Below are 6,160 nucleotides of genomic sequence, written 5' to 3' on the forward strand. Positions count from 1 at the left end.
CTCTATTGACACAACTACCATATTAGTAGATTGACAAAAATCTATCAAGAATTTTGTGAATAATTTAAACTAGCTCAAAAGATTGAAAATATTAGGGCCAATTTCCCAAAAGAAAAAAATTATATATAACATATATTACATATAAAATATATAAGATGATATATAATAAAATATATGTAATGTTTATTATACACATATCAATTTATGTATATCAGGTTTATACATAAAAATCACATTTATATCTATATAGAAGTACAAAACAATAGAAAACAATATCTTAAATGATACCATATATAATAGTTTCAGAAACATCTTTCAAGGAACAGATATATAAAACATGGACAAGATTCCACTCAAAAAGCTATGAAAATATATTGATAGAAACTAAATTGAACCTAATATACATATCAAATTTCATTGATTAAAAGGTTCAGTATTACACAACATACCAAAGCGGATATACAGATGGAAAATAAACGTAGGAAAAGATGTTTCACATCACATCATATGGCATCAGGGATGTGGAAATTAAAGTAAAAATGAGATACCACTATGCGCCTATTAGAAAGGCAAAATCCAGAACACTGACCGCACCAAGTTCTCATGAGGATGTGGAGCAACAGGAACTTTCATTCAGTGCAGGTGGGAATACAAAATGGCATGACCGCTTTAGAAGACAATTTGGAAGTTTCTTACAAAACTAATGTTAATAAAAGACCATGAGGTTTGCAGAGGAAAAATAAGGAAGTGTTTTATTTTCTAATAATAATAATAAATCTGCTGATCAGAGAGATGCAGTCTCCAAAGTAAAACAAAAGTGCACTCTGGAGATAAAGAGGGTGTCTGGCTTAAATAGGGAAAGTTCCTGCCCCAGCTCTCAATCAGGTCTGTATATGCAAATGAATAACTCAAATTCATTCAGTCCTGATTGGTTTGGAATTTTCCAACCCCAAACCAGAAGTCTGTTGGATGCCTTTCAGGAGGCTACTGGGAGGAGTTTTCTGCCATGTTATCTCAGCTCAAGACACAGGGTTACAGGAACCGTCTTAGCTCAGAGGTGCAAACAGGATATTCCTCTGGAGCTGCTCACTCCTGAGAATAATGGAAAAAATTAACTCATTGGCCACAGTGAGTAATCACCCTTTGCTCACTCACTACAGCCAGTGTGTTCATTTTACTTCACACTAAACATATTCTCACCATGCAATCCAGCAATCACACTCCTTGGCATCTACCCAAAGGAGCTGCAAACATTTATCTACACATAAACCTACACAAGATGTTTACAGCAGCTTTATTCATAATTGCCAAATGCTGGAAGCAATCAAGACGTTCTTCAGTAGACAAATGGATAAATAAACTGCGGTACATTCAAATGATAAAACGTTCCTCGGCATTTTAAAATAAGTAAGCTATCAAGCCATGAAAAGAAATGGGGGAAACTCAGATCCATGCTATTAAGTTAAAGAAGCAAATCTGAAAAGGATAAATACTTTAAAATTCCAACTATATGACATTCTGGAAAAGGGAAAACTATGGAGACAGTAAAACAATCAGTGTTTTCCAGGAGTTAAGGGAAGGGAGAGATGAGTAAGTGGAGCACAGAAGAGTTTCAGGGCAGTGAAGCTACTTTGTACAATACTTTAATGGTGGATATATCATTACAAGTTTGTCCAAATGTACAGAACGACTACAAGCGTGAAACCTGCGTAAACCATTGACTCTGCATGATAATGATGTTCCCGTGTGGATTCACATCAGTTGCAACAAATGTGCCCCTCTGGTGGGGGATGTTGACAACGGGGAAAGTGTGTATATGTGGGGTCAGGAGGTATATGGGCAATTTCTTTAACTTGTCACAATTTTGTTGTAAACCTAAAACTGCTCTTAAAAGTAAAATCTATTAAGACTCAATATTGTAAAGATGTTTGTTCTCCCAAAATTGATTTGTACATACAATGTCACTCTAAGAAAAGTCCGGTACTCTCTTTGTATGTGTGGAAACTGGAAACCGATTCTAAAATCTATCCGGAAATCTAAAGGACTAAGAATAGTTAAGACATGCATGAAGAATAAAGACAGATTTAATCACTTGATAGTAAAACTTATTTTAAGCTGATAATTTAGTGTGCTGTTGATTCAAAAATAAACCAATAAAATCAAAGAAAGTCCAGAAATAAACGCCCCCATGTAAGTATTCCATTTAGAACAAATGTGAAAGTGTGGACCAGTGGTAACTAATGTGCTTTTCAATAAATTATGGCGGATTTTGGCACAACGGAATTACATTGAGTAGCTGTAGGAGCTCAAAGAGAAAGGCCCCAGACTGCTGAAGCAGCTGCCAGCTCCTGCGGGCCCTCCTTGGACCTGGACTCTAAGTTGAGGGAGGCTGAGGAGACACCGAGCACGCTGCAGGCCGGGTGTGACCAGCACTGCAGCATCCTGCCGGAGATGGAGGGGATGCTCAGAGGCCTGCAGAAGATCCTGGAGGAGGAGGAGCAGGTGTCGAGGGCCAAGGTGGGCACCAAAGAGGAAGTACTCCAGAAGTCACTGGGCAGTGAAACATCTCAAAGAGATTGTAGAGAAGCTAAAAGCAGAACTTGAAAGTTCAGACCAGGTGAGGCAGCACACCTCGCATTTGGAGGCAGGGCTGGAGAAGCACATGGCAGCCCCCCATTGCTGTGCCAGAACTATGCCATGGAAGTGGTGCAGTTGAGGCAACGTCTATTAGAATCTCAATCTCAGCTGGATGCAGCCAAGAGCGAAGCCCAGAAACAGAAGGATGTACTCGCCCTGCTCAGGCAGCAGTTGAGTGAAATGAAGAGCCATGTAGAGGATGGTGACATAGCAGGGTCCCCAGTTTCCTCCCCAGACTCACCCCCAAACCCCCCAGCCGAGCACAACCCCGTTCAGCTGAAGACGCAGCTGGAGCGGACAGAAGCCATCCTGGAGGGCAAGCAAACGCCACTGCAGAAGCTCGTGGCGGAGTTTGAGGCTCCTCAGGCCTCAGTGTGTTGGTTATAAGAAGACTTGGAAAAGCTCAGTGCAGCCTGTACCCTGGAGTCTTCAGAAATGGAGGAGGCCGCGCAGCTGAATGAGAGACTAGAAAAAGAGAAGACGTTAACGAATGACCTGGGCCGGGCGGCCACCAAACTACAGGAGCTTCTGAAAACGACCCAGGAGCAGCTGGCAGGGGTGAAGGACACAGTGAAGAAGCTGCAGGAACAGCTGGAAAAGACGGAGGGCGGCAGCAGCTCAAAGGAGGGCACCTCTGTCTGAGTCTCCTCTGTGGAAAAAGAAGTTACTGTTGGACTTACCAAAATGCGTACACATTTCTTACAAGTAAACCAACCAACCTACACAGCGTTATCCAGGCCCAACTTTGGGTAGCTCTAAGAGAAGCCATTAAAGACTTGAGAGTGTCTTGGAGCCACAGAAGTAGACCTTCCAGAGCCCCCATTTGTAAACGAACCTGTGTCATATTTGATAAACATGATTCTGGGCACAGCCCAAGGCCACCGCTGAGTGACACCAAAGCCCTCCTTGACTCTGACAGCCCCTGCCGTGTGTGTGGGAGGCCAGGAGCTCTGGGGTCTGTCTGTTGATGCAACTGAGAGGTGACAGCGTGCAGGCAGCCCTTGCAGCCCTAGCTCGCTCACGGTGCCTCCTCTGCCTTGGCGCCCATTCTAGTTGCACTTGAGGAGCCCTTCAGCCCGCCGCTGCACCGTGGGAGCCCTTCTCTGGGCTGGCTGAGGCTAGAGCCAGCTCCCTCGGCTTGCCGGGAGGTGTGGAGGGAGAGGCATGGGTGGGAACCGGGGTTGCACCTGTGGCATTTGCGGGCCAGCTGGAGTTCCGGGTGGGCATGGGTTTGGCGGCCCTGCACTTGGAATGGCCAGCCAGCCCTGCCGGCCCTGGGCAGCGAGGGGCTTAGCACCTGGGCAAGCAGCTGCGGAGGGTGCACCAGGTCCCCAAGCAGTGCTGGCCCACTGGCGCTGCGCTCGATTTCTTGCCTGACCTTAGCTGCCTCCCCATGGGGCAGGGCTCGAGACCTGCAGCCTGCCATGCCTGAGTCTCCCCCACCACCGTGGGCTCCCGCATGGCCTGAGCCTCCCTGATGAGCGCTGCCCCCTGTTCCATGGCTCTGGGTCCCATTGACTGCCCAAGGGCCGAGGATTGCGGGGTCAGGGCGGGAATTGGCAGGCAGCTCCACCTGCGGCCGGGCTGTGGGATCCACTGGGTGAAGCCAGCTGGGCTCCTGAGTCTGGTGGGGACTTGGAGAACCTTTGTGTCTAGCTAGGGGATTGTAAATACACCAATCAGCACTCTGTATCTATCTCAAGGTTTGTAAACACACCAATCAGCACCCTGTGTCTAGCTCAGGGTTTGTGGATGCACCAATAGCCAGTCTGTATCTAGCTAATCTGGTGGGGACTTGGAGAATCTTTATGTCTAGCTAAGGGATTGTGAATACACCAATCAGCATTCTGTGTCTAGCTCAAGGTTTGTAAATGCACCAGTCAGCACTCTGTGTCTAGCTGATCTGGTGGGGACTTGGAGAACCTTTATGTCTAGCTAAGGGATTGTGAATACACCAATCGGCACTTTGTGTCTAGCTCAAGGTTTGTAAATGCACCAATCAGCACTCTGTATCTAGCTAATCTAGCGGGGACATGGAGAACTTTTGGTTCTAGCTCAGGGATTGTAAACACACCAATCAGCACCCTGTCAAAACGGACCAATCAGCTCTCTGTAAAACAGACCAATTGGCTCTCTGTAAGATGGACCAATCAGCAGGTTGTGGGTGGGGCCAGATAAGAGAATAAAAGCAGGCTGCCTGAGCCAGCAGTGGGAACCTGCTGGGGTCCCCTTCGATAGTGTGGTAGCTGTGTTCTTTTGCTCTTTGCAATAAATCTTGCTGCTGCTCACTCTTTGGGTCCACACTGCTTTTATGAGCTGTAACACTCACCACGAAGGTTTGCAGTTTCACTCCTGAAGCCAGCAAGACCACAAACCCACTGGAAGGAATGAACAACTCCAAACTCGCCACCTTAAGAGCTGTAACACTCAACGCGAAGGTCTGCAGCTTCCCTCCTGAGCCAGCGAGACCATGAACCCACCAGAAAGAACAAACTCTGGACACGCGTTAAGAACTGTAACACTCACTGTGAGGATCAGCCGCTTCATTCTTGAAGTCAGTGTGACCAAGAACCCACCAATTCTGGACACACAATCATTTTGTCTTTTTTCACTGGGGTTGTGTGGGAGATGGGCGGGATAGGGCAGCAAGTTCTAGAAGGCTGTGGGGCTGATTGGAGGCCACAGCCCCTCACCCCTAGATATTGCCAACCAGAACTGACCTGCGCCCTCCTGAGTGTTGATGCCATTAATACCAACGTTGGTGACCGTGGAGGGGGGAATACAGTGGCAATACAGAAAAAAAAAATGACAGTTGATCCCTTACGTAATATTGAGCACAAAAAACAATTAAATCTGAATTAATACTGTAAATGTGAAAGATAAAACAATAAGAAAGATAATATTGGAGCATACCGTCATAATTTTATTAAGTTAGGAGTTTTTAAACAGAGTTAAGCATAACAAAATAACTCACAAATTATAAAGAAAAGGAATAATAAGATTACATTATATTTAGAAATTTCTGTTAATCAAAATTCAACTTCTAGAGAGTGAAAAGGGGAATTACGGACTGAAAAAAATAGTGAACATGAAACTAACAATTATATTCAGAGTTTAGAAATGAGCAAGAAATGTGAACAGAAACTTTGCAAAAATAACATACAAATGATCAATGCCAGTATCCTCATGCTTACTAAAAATCTTAAAAATACAAATTAAAACCATAACTTAATGTCACTTTATATGCATCAGAATGTCAAAATGATCGACAGTACCAAATAGGCCAAGAATAGGAAGCAACTGGAAGCCCATATATTGCTGGTGACTGTATAAATTGATATAAAACCACTTAGAAAAATCATTTGGCATTATTAATCAAAGTTGACTATAACACAGCAATTTCACTTGTTTGTCTTAATTTTTTTAAAAAAACATTATGTATGTGTATTTCAAGAGATACATACAGAAATACTCATAGCTGCTTTAGTTCTAACAGTCCCAAGTGAAAATAATCTAAAAGCTA

At 44.3% G+C, this 6,160-nt stretch overlaps 1 pseudogene; it reads left to right on the top strand.

Annotated features, from left to right (window-relative positions):
- Positions 1-488: 488 nt before the first annotated feature.
- LOC101151450 (ribosome-binding protein 1-like) lies at positions 489-3,279 on the top strand (annotated as a pseudogene).
- Positions 3,280-6,160: the final 2,881 nt, after the last annotated feature.

This window comes from Gorilla gorilla, chromosome 6 (assembly GCF_029281585.2).
Source record: "Gorilla gorilla gorilla isolate KB3781 chromosome 6, NHGRI_mGorGor1-v2.1_pri, whole genome shotgun sequence".
Lineage (NCBI taxonomy): Eukaryota > Metazoa > Chordata > Mammalia > Primates > Hominidae > Gorilla > Gorilla gorilla.